Consider the following 23,619-nt stretch of genomic DNA (forward strand, 5'->3'; position numbering starts at 1 on the left):
AAGTCGAGCAATGACGCGAGTGAAGCTGAAGCAAACGGAAAGCCCAGGGAAATGAATGACCATGGGTGATAAATACGTTCAAACAAAGACCCCCCTTGATATTGGGCAACTGCAGGCGCCACATTATTGAAGTGTCATCGAATAACCGCATTGACCGGCAGGTGCCTTGGAGAGGCCTTCCTCCAGCGGATGATTGGTGACTGACAACGAACTGCAAATTATTATTTACAGCTTTGTGACGGATTAATATTAGTTCAAAGAATATGTAAACCATTGGAACCTCATTTGCCAGTAAAAAATATGATAATTGTTTTTTACCCTTTTATCTGGCAACAAAACTGAGGTTCCAATGGTGTAAATGCTTACCCCGAGTTCTCATACTCTGATGGTGCATTGTCTTTGAGTTGTGCACCTTTTGGCGTCATCTGGCCCAACACCATGTGAGACTAGGCTCTAAGGAAAGCTGTCTCGGGTGTGGACCAATGAACTTCAAGGACAGTGCATACATTATCAGAGTTATGTTTTTTGTTTGCATTATGACTGCAGGTATTGTGGTCTATGCAAACATGACTCCTTGTAAAAAAAGGTGTCAGTTTTGTTGCCAGATAAAAGGGTAAAAAAACAATTATCAGAATATGTAAAGTCCGCACCCTAAAGTGTTGGCAAAACCAGCGACAGTCCCCCATCGTTATCATGACTGTCACTGGCAGGCCCGAGTAACCATTTGCTGCATAGAGACAGCTGTCACTGGGGGGGTCTCCTCCTGCGAATGGTTGAGATGGGGAATTTAAGCAATGTCCTATGAATGCAGCAAACATTATTTACGACTGTCATTATCAGTTATTGAGGTTAATCTACAGGTGGTGTTGGTGGTAGCATGTACATTGGTGTGTAACCCCTGTGCCTACCATATATTTTAGCCGTCTAAAAATATAATGAAATGGATACTTATCAGAAGAACAGGAATGTTTTCTGCCGCTTTCATCCACTTATTTTCACTACACTAAAAGTACAGCGGATATGCGTAGGTTTACTTTCGTATGCGATACTGGGCCTATGACAAAATCACCTGGAATGTGTCCGATCTTGTCTCAACTGGGCGGCTAGGCTGGGTTGCCAGTGGCTACCGAGGGATCATTGTGTGTCTCGGCCTCGATGTGCACTGCGTTGCAGCACTATCCGAGTAGTAAAACCTCGCATTCAATAAACCTTCAGAGCCAGGGTGAACATCCGATTCCAACGTATTTAATTAATTAAACGAGGTAAAACCGATGGAAAAACAGCACAAAATACAGCATCTTTTAATACTTGCAATATCAATACAATTAATGAACACTTCAGCATCACAACATTGTCTTAGATAACATGAATCTCAACAATAGGTCCTAGATGGACCAGGCACCTACATTAGCACTGAATAGCTATACAAGAGAATAAGTTATTGTGTTAAATAAGGTCACTTTGTGTAATCACCATACTGCAGCCTAAATGAACAGTGCTGCATATAACACTGAACTGTGGATGAGAAACTTCTTCATCCTTGCTCTCAAGATCGCAGTAAAGTTACCTTGGCACAAGTCTGGCTCGACTTATCCAACTACAAATAACTTTCACAATAATGCTAGTGGCAGGATTCGTTGTTAACTAGGCCCCATATTCATCTTAACAATTTAACAGCATTATAAAGGCATTTACAGCATTATAACGGCAATCCCAAAATTATAACAGCATTCCCAGTATTATAAGAACATAAACGAACTTACAGACAATGCTTCTTAAAGTCTCGCAATGAACAGATGCACCCGTCTTCACTGAAACGCTAATTGTGCCTCCATTTTGTACTCTGTGTAATGGCTGACACCCCCGCCTTGCCTCGTGGCTTCGAGACCCTTAACTCGTAACTTCCTGGTCACGTGACCAAACTCAACACCATCATATCAGGAAGTTCTTGTGTAAGCACACCCCCATATCTGCCGTGGGGCAGAACATTGTGCTATGGCCAATTCACTGACCCGACATAGACGGACCGCATCGTTTTTTAAATCCAGTCACGCGTGTTCACCAACATGGCCTAAACAACGTTCATCAACGTTGTTTCGTCTTGGCTCACTAAACACATGCGCAAAAACGCAACAGATAATTTGTGATGCAGAGGGCTGACTCTGGTTGACGACCCACTATTATCTCAAGGCTTTTACTTAAACATTACTTTATTGCCTTTGAATTTTGTTTTAGTCTACAATGTATTGATACCCCCTTGAGTGGAGGTGATATTACATTTAAAATGAATCCGCTTTCACGGTTGATGGTACATCGAGTGTCAAAGCCAGTCCAGAGTTTGCTTGCGTTGAACCAAAGCTGCTGAAACCATCGACTCACATAATTCTAGATTTGAAGCTTTCGTGACTGCAAGGATTCATACTCGTAGTTCTTTCGGTAAAGTCATGTAGGTAAAAAACTAAATTAAAATTAATAAAAATAAAATAATAAGATCACGATGTTTCGGAGGCAACACAAGTCTCCGTCATCAGGTGGGACCGTCACAGCCAGATTTGCTGCATCAAGTGAGGCAGGGATTCAAGATGCAAGCTCTTAAATACAAGTTAAGGGGGAGGAGAGGGGGGGAGGAGCTTATCAGAATGTGGTAGCCAATGAATGGAGCGTATCGGGAGGGGGGGCGGGGCTAAAAGAGGGCACGAGGTGCTCGTGGGTGTCGTCGACGTGGACAGAAGCCCGTGTGGCTGATGGAGGGTTGTCTTGCGTGTCTATTTAAAGGCTATTGTATAGGTGAAGGGAAGTCTAAGAGCCTCTCAGCTGACAGTGATGTCATCCACATGCATGGATCTTGCATCAGTGGCCATCAGCAAAAAAACATAATATCTAAATATACACTGCACAAACCACATACCTTGTGTACGATGCATATTGCACAATGCTCACTGCGAGGCTGACGAGTGGAAACAACAAGCTCAAAATATCCCAAGATACTCTTTAAAAAAATGCCTTCCATTTAAATAAAGGCTTAGTGTAACGAAATCTGGGACCCGCATTGATAATAGACAGGGCCCTTGAATGTAAACTGGTTGAAGCAAGCCTGACTGTCGATATAGATGTGAATCTGCTTCGTAGAATTTGTACGCAGGCAATTCGCCTCCGCGCATGCATCTCTTCCCGTAAAACTAAATATCGGTATATTTATTACACAACCCATCAGCTGATCAGCCGTACGGCTTTCTGGGACTGAGTGCATCATTTCAGCAGCCAAGCAAACTCTGGACCGGTTTCCGGCGTGCGTTTGTCTCATTGGCAAAAGTCAGGCTTAAATTTCGATTTAAAGCTTTCGTGACTGCAGGGATTCATCTTCTTGGTTCTTTCGGTAAAGTCACGTAAAAGGGAAATAATAAAATAATAAAAATAAAACATAATAAAATAATTCTCACGACGTTTCGGCCACAACGCAAGCAGCCGTCCTCAGGTGAAGAACAGGTCTGTTTTATTATTTTATTATTTCCCTTCTACGTGACTTTACCGAAAGAACCAAGAAGAAGTCAGGCTTACTTTAACCAATGCTGGTGAACTCTGAAATCCCGTGTGACTCCGTCGTCTGTGAGGGGTTCAGCTACACACGCTTAGAACAGGTGCAATATCACTTAAGTAAACTTCTTCTACCGAGGCTGCTACGGTGGGGTAATGATTAGCAGTGCGTTGGACAATCCAAAGGGCGTCCGTACGATCCCATCTGCCTGAAACAACGGGGCAGGTTTAATTAATCGATTGGCAGGTTGCGTGTGGTGGGTTACGTGTGGGTACTCTCACATCTCCCAAGACATCTGGACATTGTGGATGAGAAGGCACAAAAATACCCTCCCCAAGACGGGGTCTCGAGTGGGAAGGAGATTCATCAGAAGCTCACGTCTCTTCATTTTGTTTTATGTGCTGTTCGATGTAAACACCACCACCACCAACAACAACAACCTGAGTTAGTTCTAGATTTGAAGCTTTAGTGACTGCAAGGATTCATACTCTTAGTTCTTTCGGTAAAGTCACGACTTTACCGAAAGAACCAAGAGTATGAAACCTGAGTTAGATTCTGGGCCATGGCTAACATCAGTGGTGAGTGTTTATATGAACCACCACCAACACGCCAACCCGCATTGCCCAGCGTGGTGAAATATGGTCACCCCCCCCCCCCCCATCAAGGATATGGCAAAGGGGAGGGCCTCCGAACAGCAGTAGATGAGTGTAGGAGTGGGGAAGGGTAGGCGATTGTTTGCAGCTGGCAATAAAGGTAAATTATTTACCCAACTCAACTAACACCTTTGCCTTGTGGGCGAATGTGATAAGGCAAGGCCAAGTAGAAGAACACATTGATGCGAGCAGAGCCGGCCCAGCCACTAAGCGACCCTTGCAATTGCAAAGGGCCCCGTGGCCAGCAGAGGGCTCCCTAGAGTCACTGCTAGCTAGTGGGTGAAAAAAATCATACATCAAAGGGGCCTCCAACCACATTTTGCTTAGGGCCCCCAAAGGTCTAGGGCCGGTTCTGGATGCGAGTGTGAATGCCGACTCATAAAAGCAAATGATGAGAGCCTTTCAGAAGGCCTGAAACAAAAAGTTAGAGAAAGTGGACACCCCCCCCCCACCCCAGGTGTGGGGGTAAAACATTGATCCAACAGGTTTCCAAAAACTGTCGACTCCTCCCCAAAAAATTAACCCCCCCAAATGTTTGTATTTATTTTGTAGGCATATATACCTGCACACCCTACTACAATAGTAGTATCTGCATACATTAGAGGGGAGGACATCAGTGGGGGCGACGGGTGAGGCGCCGAAAAGCCCTCTGCAGGAGCTACAATTCCGTAGGCCGCCGAAATTCTAATTTATACAAATTTAGGCCACGCGTGTAAGTGGCGGTCAGTTGAGTGTCCGCGTTATAAGTTTGACCATGACCATCTCCGGGCGTCAAGCGCAAGAGTGGAGATGGGGCATTTCGTGTCGCCCGCGTCACGGTCCAAATTTGCCAAATTCGAAAACTGCCCCGCAATGTATTCAATTGTCACGCAGCAGCAGCAGCAAACATCGCGACCCGCTGGCCGATCAATGCCCGGTCTTGCAGGCCAGTTGCCGAGCTGATGTTGTTGCAGCACAGGGACAACTGCCACTGGGGGTGCCCTTTCAAACTTGTTGAGATCATCGCGCGAGTTAAAAAAAAATATCCGAGACATCCCAGCGTAACGTACAGTCCGTCAATAAAAAACCTAAACAACCTTCTAATTATTCTTTGAAAGAATCGTAAATTTTTAAAGATTACAAGTTTATTGTGGCAACTCGAGCAAACACGAGAACACAACCGCGTGATGTTCGGGTCGTAAAGGAGTCCAATAAGCGAAGTGAACACGCGTGTCCAAAGTGGCCTCAATGTTAAAGCTGTAACACGTAGAGGCGCGAACATATTAGATTACATAATAATCACCCAGGAATGTCCTTAACGCTCGTGACGTCACTCCTCATCGAACAGCCCCCCTCATTAGCACATTCAGACGCTGTCTTTCCGACAGACCTGTTCTTCACCTGAGGACGGCTGCTTGCGTTGTGGCCGAAACGTCGTGAGAATTGTATTTTATTATGTTTTATTTTTATTATTGTATTATTTCCTTTCTACGTGACTTTACCGAAAGAACCAAGAAGATGAATCCTTGCAGTCACGAAAGCTTTAAATCGAAATGTAAGCCCCCCTCATTAATAATCATTATATGGTGACGTCCTCCAAATTGACACTCCCTCCATTCATAATAATTAGCGGCTGACGTCACTCCACATGGGGGGGGGGCGAGGCGCCTCCTCCCCCCTCCTCGGCGTCAACTGACAACCTTCACGACAAAGGCAGAACCCTCACGTCATCACGTGATCTCCGCAACGCTGTTGAGACATCAAAGTAAAAAGGACGTCTTGATGAACAAGGGATTATAACCTTAAAATGAAATAAGTCTGTGTCAACGCGCCCTTACAAATTGCACACGAATGGATGCAATGAATATATCACATCGAGGTCTGCTTTTCGCTCGCAAGTTTCGAGATTTACTGCAATACATCCGTCCTTGGACGGGCAAAAGTCGAGTTGATAATAAAGACTTCTCTCGCGCCTCGTATAATCCACAAGGGCTATTAATGAAAGTGCACGACGTGGCGTGTGGGTGGCTAGCACCACGCTCGGAGCGTGTCGCTTCAAAGCTGATATTTACCGGGTACTAAAAGGCTGAGTTGACCTAAGGGAGTTGGGGGAGGGGTGCTTGTGGAGGGAGGCCCAGGACCGGTTCAGATGTTCGTCACCGATATTAGCATTGGGCGAGAATCGAACTCGGCTCGCCGGGTTCGTAGCTGCAGTTACCGCCGCTGTCCAAGAGTACCTAGACACACACGGACAAACACACACACACGCATCTCTAAACAAAATGTAAAGCAATGATAGATGTCCGACCTCGGGCTATTTCAGTTAAGTATATACCCGCTCAAAATATAAAAGACATATAAGTTGCTGGATTCCTGGAGGCCCGGGACAAAATGCACATTGGAGCCCCCTTACTCATTCGCGACGACAACAAAAACCCAGGTTTCCCCTTTTTTTTTTTACTCCCACTCAGCTCTTCTGTCCTTTCCCTGCACCTCCGATTAGCACGGTTGGCTACGTACGGTGCGAAAGAAGTTCAGCATGCTGTACATACAGGGCGTCGAGGTCGCCATTTCCATCCACACTTGCCAGGGTGTATGATGGGAGTGCATCAAGACATGCCAGGGTATGAAGCGGGTTGATTTCCATCTCTCCGTGGAATGAGTGCGACCCATCGTTTTTCCTCCCCACGTGTATTTAAAACTAAAACTCCCTTCCCCTCCCCTTTCGCCTTCCTCCGATGTTGCGCTTCGCTCTTCCCAGGCGCTTCCCTCTTCTGGGCTTCCTCTCCTTGCGCCCCTCCCCTTTTGAATTCCCTTTTGCCTGTCCCCTTGGTTTGGTAAGTTGGACAGCCAGGGAGTGACGGCCACGTTCTGGGCCAGAGCCAGAGGTCGCAAACGGGTTTTGATTCCTTACCCGTTCCCGGCCGCACCAGGGTCGCAAATGGGTACCCGTACCCGTACCCGGCCGGGTACGGGTACGGCCGGGTACGGGTACCCGTTCCCTACCCGTTCCCTACCCGTACCCATACCCTACCCGAAATGAGTGACGAACGGTTACTCACCAGTGACTCACGGCTTACCCGTACCCATACCCGGCCGCACCAGGGTCGCAAACGGTGTACCCGTAGCCGGGTATCGGGTAGGGTACGGGTATTGGGTACCCGGTTGCGACCTCTGGCCAGAGCCCAAGGCAAAAGGGATACCTCCACAACTATTTGACCTCCCTTAGTCTCCGGCAACCGATTCAGATATTTTTCCTCCCTGCTTACCACTTTTTCTCCCCATCATTCCCTTCCCCTTTTGGACTACGTCCATTGCTCCCTTATCATTACCATGGAAAAAAACAACTCCACACTAGGGGAATTGCACCATGCATCCCAATGTAGGATCACAGGAGCTTGGGCAATTGTTGGTAGCGCAAGTGCCTTGGCCTCTCGCCTATCTTCTGTGGTTTCCTCCTTCTCCTCCGTGGGAAAAAAATGAAAAGTAGAAAAAATGAAAAAACTCCGTTCACACTAGGGGAATTGCACCATACATCCCAATGTAGGATCACAGGAGCTTGGACAATTGTTGGTAGCGCAGGTGCCTTGGCCTCTCGCCTATCGTCTGTGGTTTCCCCCCTTCTCATGCGTGGGTAAAAAAAATGACTGGAGGTGGGGCACAGCGTCGCGGTATTTTCATCTGCACTTTGCGTGCTTGACGTCGCTATAGGGAAACAACAATAACAACAAAAAACACATGATCGTGAAAAAAAATACCGGTGTGTACACAGCAACCGCGTGACAAAACAAGGCGAGACAAAGCCACCGGAACGGCGATGTTTAGAGGACATGAATAAATGAAATCGAGAATATGAGACGTAATTTTAACACCGCTCGCATGAGTGCCAATGTACCGTTACAGTCCGAGAGTCGAGATACTTTTTCTGCCGAGTGCCCGTGGTCGCCGTTTCGTGCGACCCGAGTTTGATTCCCGCTCACGGCCAACACCAGTGACGATTATTTGAACCGGACCTGGGCCTCCCCTAGGTCAACTCAACTTCAAATGAGTGTTTCAGCCACACCGAACCTCACAAAAATAATATTCAGGGCCTACCTTGGCTCCTCCCACCCTCAACCAGTATATATACAAATACTGTGTTCTTGGAATTTCTCTCACTTGATACAGCTATTGTGCTGTGACGGTTCCACCTGAAGACGGAAGCTTGTGTTGCCTCCGAAACGTCGTGATTTTTTTATTTTACTTTTTTTATTTTAATTTTTTATCTACGTGACTTTACCGAAAAAACTTAAGAATATTCAAATGAGTACCTGGTGCGATGTGTAAACATCGCTACTAGGGTGACAAAGGCGGTCGGGCGTGGTGCTGGCCACCCACCCCTTCGTGTACCGTTCCGGCCTTCATAGGTGCTCGCTAACAGCACTTGCCCCAACAGTCTGTTAAGGCTATACGGGGGATTGTTGTCTTTTTACATGTGTTCACGCAAGCTTGACTCGTGCTCCTGAGACACGGAATGTGGATACGCGTCCAGAGTTTGGCTCCCTGCTGACATGTTTGCTCTTCCTCGAAGGTCGTGTGGCTGATGGAATGTGTAAAGTAAATATACAAATACACGTTAATGTCTATTTTTACGCGGACTGACAGATATGGGATCGTTGCATTATTTCTCAGATGCGCTCACATCGAGGTGTGTCCTCCAGAACACAGGTGTGTGTGTTTTCACCTGCCCAAAGTTGTTGTCAGGTAGCCAATGGGGTGGTAAGTTACCAGAGACGCGACATGCGGGGGGGGGGGGGGGGGTGTAGTTGCCATGTGTATCTATGTCGGCCCTACCTGTGCCAGGTGAGCGTGCCGCGTGCCAAACAAGACAGATCATTCGCCTCCTCATGTACAGGGTGCTTGCTTCAAACATTTGTTTTTAACACTTACGTGGGGCTATCGTTTTTAATGGAAAAAGAACGGATAATACTACACTGTAACATGATAACAAATGTGATGTTATTAGCTTCAAAAACTCTGCACTTGTTCGCCATCATTGTCAACACGTGTCTGGAATCTTCACCAGGTAGTCTTCAGAGCTCAGAGCTACGTTTCTCGTGGTACTGTTGCAAATTCTCCAAAGTGTTAACATATTTTTGAAGCAGCTAGTATGTTCCCTACCTCAAAGGGTCCTCCTCTACTGGAGCCGATAGTATTTCCGTCTTTGCTCTGCGAACTGTTGCTCACATAATATACCAGGTACTCATTTGAGGATGAGTCGACCTAGGGGAGGCCCAGGACCGGTGTTGATGGCCGTGAGCGGGAATCGAACTCGGGTTGCCGGGTTCGCAGCGTAGCGCGGCGATCCGTTTCACTGCCGCTCCAAAATAAATGTTGACACCCAGACATTCACAACAGCAGACATTGGACCGGTGGTGGTTTGTGGTGGTTTGTGTTGGTGGCGCTCCGGCTGTAAATGCACTTGAGGGCGTGTGAAGCGAGAAAGACTTCAACGATGTGGTTCACGGGACATACTACCCATGAACGTTGTCGTGTGCTACATGACTGGAATGCACACACACCCAGCGCAACGAACGCACGCCCTTACAAGGACACACGCACAAACACCGAGGATTGCCCAATGGGCTTGCTGGGGCGAGTGCTGTTCGCGGGCACCTCCGAAGGTCGCCACGGGGTACAAAGGGGAGCAACAGAACGCTGGACCAGCTTTGTCTCCCCAGTGCTGAATGCACACACAGAATCCACACGGCGCGATCCGCGAGCGCGAGGCCTCACAAAAGCTCTTTTGCACAAAGTAACCCAAAAGCTCTTTTGCACAAAGTAACCCAACCCTAAACAACACCCTTCACGAATGCAACTGAAGAAAAGAAATCTAAATGAAATATATATGAAACGAATAATTACGTTATTACACTAAACATTATTTTTTTATTTTACGAGGTAAGTGCCAATCAGCTATGTAGCTCTTTTTTAGAAGCGACCTCAACAAAGTGGCTTATCATCATGTGGACATTTATAGCAGCCAAATGCTCTAAACGCGTGATGTTGATTCTAAATGTGGAGGGAAAACCGGAGGACCCGGAGAAAAGTCCACGCGACTATACGGGGAGACAGACACGCAAACTCCAAATATACATCAGGCGTCAGGGTCGGGATCGAACCCACGACCTCCGGCACACCAGGCGAGGTAGTTAGCATCTCCTAGCCACCGTTATGATTATTAGAGAGACGCAAACTCCAAATATACATTAGGCGTCAGGGTCGGTTTCGAACCCACGACCTGCATACCAGGCGAGGTAGTTAGCATCTCCGAGCCACCGTGATGATGATTAGGGAGACGCAAACTCCAAATATACATTAGGCGTCAGGGTCGGTTTCGAACCCACGACATCCTGCACACCTGGCGAGGCAGTTAACATCTCCTAGCCACCGTGATGATGATTAGAGAGACACAAACTCCAAATATACAGCAGCAGGCGTCAGGGTCGGTTTCGAACCCACGACCTCCTGCACACCAGGCGAGGTAGTTAACATCTCCTAGCCACCGTGATGATGATTAGAGAGACGCAAACTCCAAATATACAGCAGCAGGCGTCAGGGTCGGTTTCGAACCCACGACCTCCTGCACACCAGGCGAGGTAGTTAACATCTCCTAGCCACCGTGATCATGATTAGAGAGACGCAAACTCCAAATATACAGCAGCAGGCGTCAGGGTCGCTTTCGAACCCACGACCTCCTGCACACCAGGCGAGGTAGTTAACATCTCTTAGCCACCGTGATGATGATTAGAGAGACGCAAACTCCAAATATACATCAGGCGTCAGGGTCGGGATCGAACCCACGATCTCCTGCACACCAGGCGAGGTAGTTAACATCTCCTAGCCACCGTGATGATGATTAGAGAGACGCAAACTCCAAATATACAGCAGGCGTCAGGGTCGGTTTCGAACCCACGACCTCCTGCACACCAGGCGAGGTAGTTAACATCTCCTAGCCACCGTGATCATGATTAGAGAGACGCAAACTCCAAATATACAACAGCAGGCGTCAAGGTCGGTTTCGAACCCACGACCTCCTGCACACCAGGCGAGGTAGTTAACATCTCCTAGCCACCGTGATCATGATTAGAGAGACGCAAACTCCAAATATACAGCAGCAGGCGTCAGGGTCGGTTTCGAACCCACGACCTCCTGCACACCAGGCGAGGTAGTTAACATCTCCTAGCCACCGTGATGATGATTAGAGAGACGCAAACTCCAAATATACATTAGGCGTCAGGGTCGGTTTTGAACCCACGACCTCCTGCATACCAGGCGAGGTAGTTAACATCTCCTAGCCACCGTGATGATGATTAGAGAGACGCAAACTCCAAATATACAGCAGCAGGCGTCAGGGTCGGTTTCGAACCCACGACCTCCTGCACACCAGGCGAGGTAGTTAACATCTCCTAGCCACCGTGATCATGATTAGGGAGACGCAAACTCCAAATATACATTAGGCGTCAGGGTCGGTTTCGAACCCACGACCTCCTGCACACCAGGCGAGGCAGTTAACATCTCCTAGCCACCGTGATGATGATTAGAGAGACGCCAACTCCAAATATACAGCAGCAGGCGTCAGGGTTGGTTTCGAACCCACGACCTCCTGCACACCAGGCGAGGTAGTTAACATCTCCTAGCCACCGTGATCATGATTAGGGAGACGCAAACTCCAAATATACAGCAGGCGTCAGGGTCGGTTTCGAACCCACGACCTCCTGCACACCAGGCGAGGCAGTTAACATCTCCTAGCCACCGTGATGATGATGAGAGAGACGCAAACTCAAAATATACAGCAGCAGGCGTCAGGGTCGGTTTCGAACCCACGACCTCCTGCACACCAGGCGAGGTAGTTAACATCTCCTAGCCACCGTGATCATGATTAGAGAGACGCAAACTCCAAATATACAGCAGCAGGCGTCAGGGTCGGTTTCGAATCCACGACCTCCTGCACACCAGGCGAGGTAGTTAACATCTCTTAGCCACCGTGATGATTAGAGAGACGCAAACTCCAAATATACAGCAGCAGGCGTCAGGGTCGGTTTCGAACCCACGACCTCCTGCACATCAGGCGAGGTAGTTAACATCTCCTAGCCACCGTGATGATGATTAGAGAGACGCCAACTCCAAATATACAGCAGCAGGCGTCAGGGTCGGTTTCGAACCCACGACCTCCTGCACACCAGGCGAGGTAGTTAACATCTCTTAGCCACCGTGATGATGATTAGAGAGACGCAAACTCCAAATATACATTAGGCGTCAGGGTCGGTTTTGAACCCACGACCTCCTGCATACCAGGCGAGGTAGTTAACATCTCCTAGCCACCGTGACGATGATTAGAGAGACGCAAACTCCAAATATACAGCAGCAGGCGTCAGGGTCGGTTTCGAACCCACGACCTCCTGCACACCAGGCGAGGTAGTTAACATCTCCTAGCCACCGTGATCATGATTAGGGAGACGCAAACTCCAAATATACAGCAGGCGTCAGGGTCGGTTTCGAACCCACGACCTCCTGCACACCAGGCGAGGCAGTTAACATCTCCTAGCCACCGTGATGATGATTAGAGAGACGCCAACTCCAAATATACAGCAGCAGGCGTCAGGGTCGGTTTCGAACCCACGACCTCCTGCACACCAGGCGAGGTAGTTAACATCTCCTAGCCACCGTGGCGCCGCACTAAATTGCGTATGGCAGCAATTATGTTGAGGGTTTTAATGCCAGTGTCGAGATTTGCTGGCCACGACGATATGGCTTCGAGATAGAGAGTTCGTGTCGCGTTGCTGTTTCTAATCCGTAGAAGGAGCGCAGACCGCAGGTCTATAGTTTGTATTTCATGGCTACAATGTAACTATGAGTCTATGTGCAGTGCCTATATCAGTCTCGATGTGTCCATGTATCTCTATTGGTCTGTTTGGGTTAATAACGATACAGTACAGTCCACAGCGCGGGTTGCATCGCCAAAATCACAGGATGCTAAGTCCACTGATTTCCACATCCTTTCGTCACCACATAATTCCATCTCATCTCCAGCACGGGCCGCACCCGTTTAGCCCCCTCGAAATCCGCCCCAACAGAAGCTGCTTGAACATGCAGCGGCTGGGCATGCGGGCAACATGCCCCAGCCAACGCAGCCTCGCCCGCCAGAGGAACTCACGAATGATTGGGGACTGTGTCCAGATCTGTGAGCCCCCCCCCCCACACACAATCTACTGCTGAACGTCTCTGAGAAAGAGCGAGATAGCTCATTGGATTCCTCCAGTATAAATAAACATTCTGATTCTGATATACATTTATCACTGTCACTGAGCACAAGCTCACAGGTCCAAAACGCCAAGCATCCAGCAACAAACAGCACTTCAAACGCTGTAACAGGTCACGCGTTTCTTGAATGAGCGATGATCTAGGACAGGGGTCGGGAACCTTTTTGACTGGGAGAGCCATAAAAGCCAAATATTTCTAAATATATTTCATTGAGAGCCATATAGTATTTTTAACGTATAATAAATTAAATGTCTTACTTTTAATGCGACTTCTGGTCACGGGACCCGTGACCCGAGAAATTTTATCTTCAAAACTAATTTCTGTTTACTTTAAATTAACACAGTATTATTAAGCAATATCACAAGTATTTTAAAATCAGTTCCAAACTGATTTTTTTATTTTTTTTATTTTTGTTTTCCAACTCAAAATTGTCTGGGAGCCATATGCCGTCACCGGAAGAGCCATAGGTTCCCGACCGATGATCTAAGAACTTGGGAAAAGAGACGATGGGAGGGAATCCCAGAATGGAGGTGTTGTGCGAGCTGCAGTGCGGCGAGCGGGTGGGCGTTTCTGTGACTTGTAGCGTGGTGGTTGAACCCAGAGTGATGGATGAGTCGGTGTGTGAGTGACTGAGTGTCCTGTTGCCACCTGCAGCGGGGTGGTTGAACCCAGAGTGGTGGATGAGTCGGTGTGTGAGTGACTGAGTGTGCTGTTGCGATTTGCAGCGGGGTGGTTGAACCCAGAGTGGTGGATGAGTCGGTGTGTGAGTGACTGAGTGTGCTGTTGCGACTTGCAGCGGGGTGGTTGAACCCAGAGTGGTGGATGAGTCGGTGTGTGAGTGACTGAGTGTGCTGTTGCGACTTGCAGCGGGGTGGTTGAACCCAGAGTGGTGGATGAGTCGGTGTGTGAGTGACTGAATGTGCTGTTGCGATTTGCAGCGGGGTGGTTGAACCCAGAGTGGTGGATGAGTCGGTGTGTGAGTGACTGAGTGTGCTGTTGCCACCTGCAGCGGGGTGGTTGAACCCAGAGTGGTGGATGAGTCGGTGTGTGAGTGAAAGAGTGTGCTGTTGCGACATGCAGCGGGGTGGTTGAACCCAGAGTGGTGGATGAGTCGGTGTGTGAGTGACTGATTGTCCTGTTGCGACTTTCAGCGGAGTGGTTGAACCCAGAGTGGTGGATGAGTCGGTGTGTGAGTGACTGAGTGTGCTGTTGCCACCTGCAGCGGGGTGGTTGAACCCAGAGTGATGGGTGAGTCGGTGTGTGAGTGACTGAGTGTGCTGTTGCGACTTGCAGCGGGGTGGTTGAACCCAGAGTGGTGGATGAGTCGGTGTGTGAGTGACTGAATGTGCTGTTGCGATTTGCAGCGGGGTGGTTGAACCCAGAGTGGTGGATGAGTCGGTGTGTGAGTGACTGAGTGTGCTGTTGCCACCTGCAGCGGGGTGGTTGAACCCAGAGTGGTGGATGAGTCGGTGTGTGAGTGAAAGAGTGTGCTGTTGCGACATGCAGCGGGGTGGTTGAACCCAGAGTGGTGGATGAGTCGGTGTGTGAGTGACTGATTGTCCTGTTGCGACTTTCAGCGGAGTGGTTGAACCCAGAGTGGTGGATGAGTCGGTGTGTGAGTGACTGAGTGTGCTGTTGCCACCTGCAGCGGGGTGGTTGAACCCAGAGTGATGGGTGAGTCGGTGTGTGAGTGACTGAGTGTGCTGTTGCGACTTGCAGCGGGGTGGTTGAACCCAGAGTGGTGGATGAGTCGGTGTGTGAGTGACTGAATGTGCTGTTGCGATTTGCAGCGGGGTGGTTGAACCCAGAGTGGTGGATGAGTCGGTGTGTGAGTGACTGAGTGTGCTGTTGCCACCTGCAGCGGGGTGGTTGAACCCAGAGTGGTGGATGAGTCGGTGTGTGAGTGAAAGAGTGTGCTGTTGCGACATGCAGCGGGGTGGTTGAACCCAGAGTGGTGGATGAGTCGGTGTGTGAGTGACTGATTGTCCTGTTGCGACTTTCAGCGGAGTGGTTGAACCCAGAGTGGTGGATGAGTCGGTGTGTGAGTGACTGAGTGTGCTGTTGCCACCTGCAGCGGGGTGGTTGAACCCAGAGTGATGGGTGAGTCGGTGTGTGAGTGACTGAGTGTGCTGTTGCGACTTGCAGCGGGGTGGTTGAACCCAGAGTGGTGGATGAGTCGGTGTGTGAGTGACTGAGTGTGCTGTTGCGACTTGCAGCGGGGTGGTTGAACCCAGAGTGGTGGATGAGTCGGTGTGTGAGTGAAAGAGTGTGCTGTTGCGACATGCAGCGGGGTGGTTGAACCCAGAGTGGTGGATGAGTCGGTGTGTGAGTGACTGATTGTCCTGTTGCGACTTTCAGCGGAGTGGTTGAACCCAGAGTGGTGGATGAGTCGGTGTGTGAGTGACTGAGTGTGCTGTTGCCACCTGCAGCGGGGTGGTTGAACCCAGAGTGATGGGTGAGTCGGTGTGTGAGTGACTGAGTGTGCTGTTGCGACTTGCAGCGGGGTGGTTGAACCCAGAGTGGTGGATGAGTCGGTGTGTGAGTGACTGAGTGTGCTGTTGCGACTTGCAGCGGGGTGGTTGAACCCAGAGTGGTGGATGAGTCGGTGTGTGAGCGAATGAATTTCCTGTTGCGACTTTCAGCGGGGTGGTTGAACACAAAGTGGTGGATGACGAGACGAAACAGTCAGTGTCTGGGTTAGGCAGAGTCCTCAACATAGGTGGAGGAGGAATCAACGAGTGAAGTTCCCAGGAACAGCAACCATGGTGCAGAGGTCGCAACCGGGTTACCCGATACCCGTACCCTACCCGATACCCGGCTACCCGTACCCAGCCGGATACGGGTACCCGTATGCGACCCTGGTGCGGCCGGGTACGGGTAGGCCTTGAGTCACTGGTGAGTAACTGTTTGTCACTCATTTCCCAACGTCTTGTCTCTTCTCACAATTCAAGTTCCTAGAATCAACCCACCCGCGCCTGCAACATGGCTTCATCCCAGAGGTCGCAATCAGGTACCCGATACCCGTACCCGGCTGGGTACGGGTACGGGTACGGGTACCCGTTTGCGACCCTGGTACGGCCGGGTACGGGTACGGGTAAGGAATCAAAACCCGTTTGCGACCTCTGCCATGGTGGTATTAGTAGTAGTAGCGATAGACGAGTGATAAGTAGGTGACTGACCAGCGGCGAGCGAGTGGATCATTGAGTTCACTCTGTCCGATTGCATCAGTGAGGGCGGCACTGGGTGCTTCGCCCAATAAATGACGAGCAGCAGAATTCTCGCGTGGGCAGAGTTCGTGCTCTGCGTGTCCGTATGTTGATCGTATTTCGCGCCGTACGGAGCCAATCTTGATAAGTTGGAGCAGCAGCAGCAGCAATTGTGCGGAGTTCACGGATCAGAAAGCCACGGCACGCGCAAGTGTGATTGTTGCGGGAATTCGGTTGAATCCAGGACGTATCGTGGGTCGAATGTTTCACGGCCGGCGTAAGTGTTCTTATGTTGTGCTTCCACGTGTCGCCCGGCATAGAGAGGAGAGAGGAGGGGACATAACTGTGGCGGAGAAGAGCCGGGGAGCTCCGTGTTGGAACGACAGTGCCAGGCAGTGTTTCGCGACCGACGAAAAGTTAATGGCGCTCGATTGACTCGGAACGAGACCTCCACTGCCAAACCGGAGGTGGCCATGTGCACACTGACCAGGTATAGAAAGTTAACCGCCCTCTTGACAATTGCTCATAAAGAGTTGAATGAAGGGAGGGCGGATGTTTTATATCATAAACTACCCAGGGCAGGTTTTGGTCCGGCTGATGGTAAGATGTCTTAGTGGCACGCTCTCCAAGTTCACAAAGCATATTTTCCGGAGCTCAGTCCCGGATGAAAAATAAGCTCTGGTGCCAGTGTACAATGAAATGCAAAATTTACATCGAGATGTGTCACTGTGACCGAAAGGAAATATGTAAAGGAAAATACGTTTTTTTTTTTAAATAAGAGAGCTTGTGCGACAAGCCCGACGGGTTTTATACAAAGTCGTGGTTCTCACGCATCGCCGACACCTCGCGATGCACATTCACGTTGTCTTCCTTACACAAAGGATGCTTTCGGAGTGATTGACGTGAATTCTTTAGTAATGTTCTACAAGGGCTCGAGATTAAACAAACAGAAACGCACACAAACACCGATTCAAAAATAAAAACATCTATCCAAAAGGCAAAACAAGTTTAACTTTTCACCCCAATAATGATGTCGCCCGGACGTCGATTGGAGTCACACATTCTGTCTCTGATCCACGCGCCTCTCGTTCTATCTCTCAGCGTCATTCAAATTCACGCATTGCACCCTACACGAGACCTGCCACGCTTCTTTGCGCACTTTCCAAAATAATTACAAATGAAAAGTTACTAACACATATATCAATATATAAAAACACACAATATATAATATGAATATCCATAATACACTTTTTTTTGGGTTAGATCACGTAAGTATATAAATGTGTAGTTAAACCCACCACCAACCGACAAAGCCAACTAGTAAGGTTTGTCACGTAAACAGAAAATACAAATTCGTTACTAGTACAGCACACCGGTGTGTTGGAGCGCCAAGCCACAATATTTACAATCTGAGTACGATAATTATATATAGTAATAATATTAATCTTCTTGGTTCTTTCGGTAAAGTCACGTAGAAGGGAAGTAATAAAATAATAAAAATAAAACATAATAAAATAATTCTCACGACGTTTCGGCCACAACGCAAGCAGCCGTCCTCAGGTGAAAACCAGGTCTGTCGAGGCGACCTGGTCTGTCGAGGCGACCTGGTTTTCACCTGAGGACGGCTGCTTGCGTTGTGGCCGAAACGTCGTGAGAATTATTTTATTATGTTTTATTTTTATTATTTTATTACTTCCCTTCTACGTGACTTTACCGAAAGAACCAAGAAGATGAATCCCTGCAGTCACGAAAGCTTTAAATCGAAAATTAATAATATTAATACATACATATATTTGTATACATAACCCTAAAAAAATTACGGGGCAAACAGGGTCACCTTTAAATAAAACCCGGTTATGTATCGCTGCAATCAACAACAAAAATCTCAGTTATAAGTTTTCCAAAAAGCGTGACGAAACCTCGACCAGCGATAACCACGTTCCAGGACCGGCCCGGGCCGTCGTGAGCAGCAGGAACAGGCGACGATGACAGCCCGAGGCGGGCGCGGACTGTCCAGCCTCAAAATGAACACCCGATGCGGCCGGGCGTGGTGCTGGCCACCCACCCCCTCGTGTGCCGTGCCGACGTTCATAGGTGCTGCTCGCCAACAGCACTTGCCCCAACAGTCTGTCAAGGCTATACGGGGGATCTTTGTCTTTTGTGTTTGTGCCTATCTGTATAGGGTATTGTATATACTCTTTGGTTCTTTCGGTAAAGTAACGTAGGTATGTGATTTATTTTATTTTCTACCTACGTGACTTTACCGAAAGAACCAAAGAGTATATGGATTGCTGCAGTCACGAAAGCTTCAAATCAAGTATTGTATATACATACTGCTGGGGACAAATCGATGACCGAGCAGCTTCTTGAACTGCAGTTTTACCAATAACACTGGTCAACACACTTTTTCTGGCATAAGGTTTTCCAACGGTTTTAAGGTAATTTTGGGGTGCTGATTCCAAATCTGGCATCAGTTTTTGAGATATCAAATATTGCATTTTCAATAAAAACTGCAGAAGAAAAATATTAAATAAATGTGGATATCTACATAAAATGATATTATAAACACACTATCCTAAAATACAGCACCATATTTTAACACTAAATCAGTCACTGACTCGCAACAACTTGCAATCATAAGTGACAGAGATAATTTCGGGTAAAATCAATGAAAATGGGGTATGCCGATAGCATAAAAATGAGATGTGATAGAGCAAATCTGAGATCAGATTTGGAATCAGCACCCTGAAATTAGTCTAGAACAGCTGCAAAAGTCCAGGCCAGAAAAAAAAAAATTTTGGTTGACTAGTGTAACGAATTTGCCGTGAGTCTCGTGACCACTTCAACTTGACAGCCTGCACGGCACTTCAACGCGACTGCTGGCAGCTGCTAAGCAGCAACAGAAGCTGCACAATTAAATTGTCTTCTACTCGACAGTGGCGTCGTTACATTACGGTGCTCGAGAATTGAAAACAACACACACAAGCAAGTTTAATGGACGGGTAACAGAGCTATTCACTTACAACTGTAACTTAAACTCTTGCTTCGATCGACCACAAAGCCTAAACCACATCCGCTGTGGCAGTAGCAACAGCAGCAGACGCGAGGGCTTGTTAAATGACAACCTATGTAAGTCAAGAAATTACAGCCTCTACGGCAGTCCGTCGTCACCACCCAGAACATAACCACGGGGTTTATTAACTTAGACTCAAAGGCCGATTCATATTCTTAGTTTTTTTCGGTAAAGTCACGTAGGTAAAAAATTAAAATTAATAAAAGTAAAATAAAAATGAAATTTAAATCACGACGTTTCGGAGGCAATACAAGCTTCCGTCTTCAGGTGGAACCGTCACAGCACGATAGCTGTATCTTGAGAGAAATTCCAAGAAAACAGTATTTGCATATATACTGGTTGAGGGTGGGAGGAGCCAAGGTAGGCCCTGAATATTATTTTTGTGAGGTTCGGTGCGGCTGAAGCACGCTGTTAGGAATGAGCCTTTGTTGTGTAAACTAGGTGCGGATGATGTAAAGGTGCGTGTAAAAGGGACTGAGCCTTTTTGTTATGTAGAGATGATGCGGCTGAAATCGCTGCCAGGAAATGAGTCTTTGTTGTGTAGAATGGTTGACTGAGCCTATTATTTTGTAGAGGTGGTGCGGCTTAAATCGCTGTTTGAGTTGGTATCGCGTGACTTTACCGAAAAAACCTAAGAATATGAATCCTTGCAGTCACGAAAGCTTCAAATCTAGAATCAAAGGCCGATTCACAAGTGCAAAGGAGGAGGCATGCACGCATGTTTGTTTGGAAGTATGTATGTTGAACTTCTTTTGCACCGTGCTAATCGGAGGTGCGGCATCATCGACAGAGGGCCGCTGAGTAGCGAGTTGTTATCGATCACGAACCCTGATGACGCTCGCCGTACATTTGGAGTTTGCGTGTGTGTGTCTCTCCCCCCCCCCACACCACCACCCCAACCCCGTGGTGGCCGTGTGGGCTTTCTCTGGGTTCCTGCGGTGTTTTTCCCTCCCCGTTTATAATCAACATGCGAATTGATGATTGGGCTGCTTGAATGTTCCTCGTTGGGCAAGCGTTTTTGTGGCCAGGTCGTTTCAGCGGGCCTGACCTGGTACATTTAAAGTAAATAGTAAAATCGACAACAACAAAAATACCCACTCCGCTACTCATCCTGGCTCACCAACCACCCTCGAATTCCAGCCGCCGATCTCGACATCAACACCAATCCGACAATTGTTTGAGTTGGTATCGCCGTTGCTCGAGCACAGACCCGAAAAACGCCCAGCGGTCTGCACACAAACGGCTCATTCAAACAAAAACAAAGTTGTAACCATATTCCTGGTTCGTTCGTAGAAGGGATAAAACAATAAAATAATAAAAATAAAACAATAAAATTCTCACGACGTTTCGATTGCAACACAAGCAATCATCATCATCAGGTGTGAATACCACAGCAAGAAATGTATCTTTACCGAAAGAGCCAAGAATATGAATCTCTGCAGTCACGCAAGCTTTAAATCGAAAGTTGTAACCAGTAAGGAGAAGGCCAATCTAAGGCAATTGCCACATTTCGTGACAGGTAACCTACAGACTGAGAAATGTCAGTTGCGGCAATTGAGGGAGGGAGGTAGAAGGCGCAGGGGCTGGGAGGGTGTGTGATCTGAACACACCCTTCCCCTTCCCCTCGTCCCACCCCCCCCCCGTTACCTGTAGATTTACCTGTACTTGCCCGAGGATACAAAGCAAACTCGCATCGCCTAGGTAGCCACAGTCTGCGCTGTCAGCTGCTGGGGCAGGAGGCCGTGTACGTGCGGTGAGTTACGCGTCCATACAAGCGCACTCACAGAGGTAATTACTTGCCACAGAGATGATTACACACTCACACAGCCACAGAGATCATTGCACACACACACAGCCACAGAAACAATTACACACACACACAGCCACAGAGACAACAGTGTGCGCGCGCGCGTGTGTGGTCTTACAAAGAAATTGATATTATAACAGGCGACGTTTCTGGTAAAAGACCTACTTCATAGCACATAAACACTACGAAGAGGTGCACACTGCCCGAAGAAGGGTCATTACCTGAAACGTCGACTATCATTCTTCCTTATAAGACTGCACACATTGACGAATATGTTGATTTTTTTTATGTGCGCGTGTTCACCACTGTTAAAGGCATTAGCAGCAGCATCGCAAGATACAATGTGCGTGCATGCGTTACAGTTGCATATCTTACGTGTGGACGTGTGTGTATACGTTTTATACTTGTGTGTGTATACGTGAGATATGCGTGTCCGTTCCGCAAAACATCGTTGCTTATTTTCATTTCTCTAATTAGTTTTAAGACTTTAATATTGCACATGTCTGCGTGTATTATTTTACCTGGCGTATGGTCATTAGTGATGAAGTATGGTAAAAACGACGCTCCCCCCCCCCTCCCCACTACTCCTGACCGACACGGCGTTGAGAGAGAGGTGTCCATCTTTCACCACGGGTAGAGCTGAGCACACACAGGCCAAATGGCTACTCAGCGGTAACGCGAGCGAGTTTAAATCCTGGTTGGGAGTTGACTCAGCCCATCATCATCCCTCCCTCCAGGGTCGATAAAGCGAGTGCCACTTTGTGTGGGGAAGCCAACGGTGGTCGTTCTATGGACACTCGCACCCCCCCCCCCTCTCCTCCGTCACAAGGATGTGGAATTTCAACCAAATGGCTCAGAAGAACAAGAACATGGATTGAGACGATCCGAGGCACGAACCAGGGCATTCGCAAGAGTGGCCTGGCCCGTGAGTCTGCCAGGAGTGGTCGTGACGACTGACGCTGCTGCTGCTGCTGCTGTCGGTGTGGAGATTCCCCAATTGAGTGAATGTGCGGCCTCATTTTCGAATTTTGTCAAATTTTGGCCCGCGACGCCGGCGGCACACGGTGGACCCCCCCCGCCCTCCGGCTCTCGCGCGCGACGCCAGTGGATCTTTAACGTCCGCAACTGCAAACAAAACGCCGGACGGCGCCGTTACTGCAGACCCCGCAGCATTGACCGGGGCGACCGCCAGACCCGAACCGTGAACCTTCTTGCAACAACAGCAGCAGCAGCAACAGCGACAACGAGAAGTGGCGGCGGCGGCGAACGCGCGCGCCACCACCGGGTCAGCCCTCGTGACGAATCCTGTGGTGTGGTATTGGCGTGAAACGGAAACTTGCGAGGGGACACGGCCACAGCGGGGGGGGGGGGGGGGGGGGGGGCGGGGGGGGGGGGGCTGTGGCGACACTTTGCACGACGCCGGCGCTTTTTCCTCCTTGGCCACCCCGAGCACAACGGCCTCCTTCCTCGTCCCTCCACCCTCGATCTGCTCCTCCACAGCCATTTGTTTATTTGGGTCATCCTCGTTACCTTCCTACTGGTGAGCACAGGTCTCCCCCCCCCCCCTCCCCTTCTCAATTCCTCCATTCCTCAGTGTGTGTCTGTGGGTCCCTGTGTGAGTCTGTGGGTCTCTGTGTGAGTCTATGGGTCTCAGTGTGAGTCTGTGGGTCACTGTGTGAGTCTATGGATCTTAGTGTGAGGATGTGGGTCTCTGTGTGAGTCTATGGGTCTCTGTGTGAATCTGTGGGTCTCTGTGTGAGTCTATGGGTCTCTGTGTGAGTCTGTGGGTCACTGTGTGAGTCTATTGGACTCAGTGTGAGTCTGTGGGTCCCTGTGTGAGTCTATGGATCTCTGTGTGAGTCTGTGGGCCCCTGTGTGAGTCTATGGATCTCAGTGAGTCTGTGGCCCCCTGTGTGAGTCTATGGATCTCAGTGTGAGTCTGTGGGCCCCTGTGTGAGTCAATGGATCTCAGTGTGAGTCTGTGGGTCACTGTGTGAGTCTATGGATCTCTGTGTGAGTCTGTGAGTCTCTTTGTGAGTCTGTGGGTCACTGTGTGAGTCTAT

The 23,619-nt window shown here is 48.7% G+C and overlaps 1 protein-coding gene across 7 annotated transcripts in view; it reads left to right on the forward strand.

The window, feature by feature from the left end:
• The window catches only part of MGAT3 (beta-1,4-mannosyl-glycoprotein 4-beta-N-acetylglucosaminyltransferase), a 34,792-nt gene that overhangs the window by 4,027 nt on the left and 7,146 nt on the right, over nt 1–23,619 (forward strand). For 2 of the 7 annotated variants that reach the window (XM_061557300.1, XM_061557309.1), the window contains one exon: nt 16,997–17,166. The exons of 1 other annotated variant lie outside the window; for it this stretch is intronic. The gene's annotated coding sequence lies outside the window, so the exon portion shown is untranslated. Of the gene's footprint in view, nt 1–16,996; nt 17,167–21,395; nt 21,538–22,385; nt 22,482–22,951; nt 23,097–23,619 lie in introns of those variants that run through there. 4 more of the 7 variants (XM_061557348.1, XM_061557329.1, XM_061557355.1 and 1 more) reach the window with 4 other exon arrangements.

The sequence above is a fragment of the Lethenteron reissneri genome, chromosome 3 (assembly GCF_015708825.2).
Source record: "Lethenteron reissneri isolate LAM-NWPU_2019-01 chromosome 3, ASM1570882v1, whole genome shotgun sequence".
In the NCBI taxonomy this organism is placed as follows: Eukaryota; Metazoa; Chordata; class Hyperoartia; order Petromyzontiformes; family Petromyzontidae; genus Lethenteron; species Lethenteron reissneri.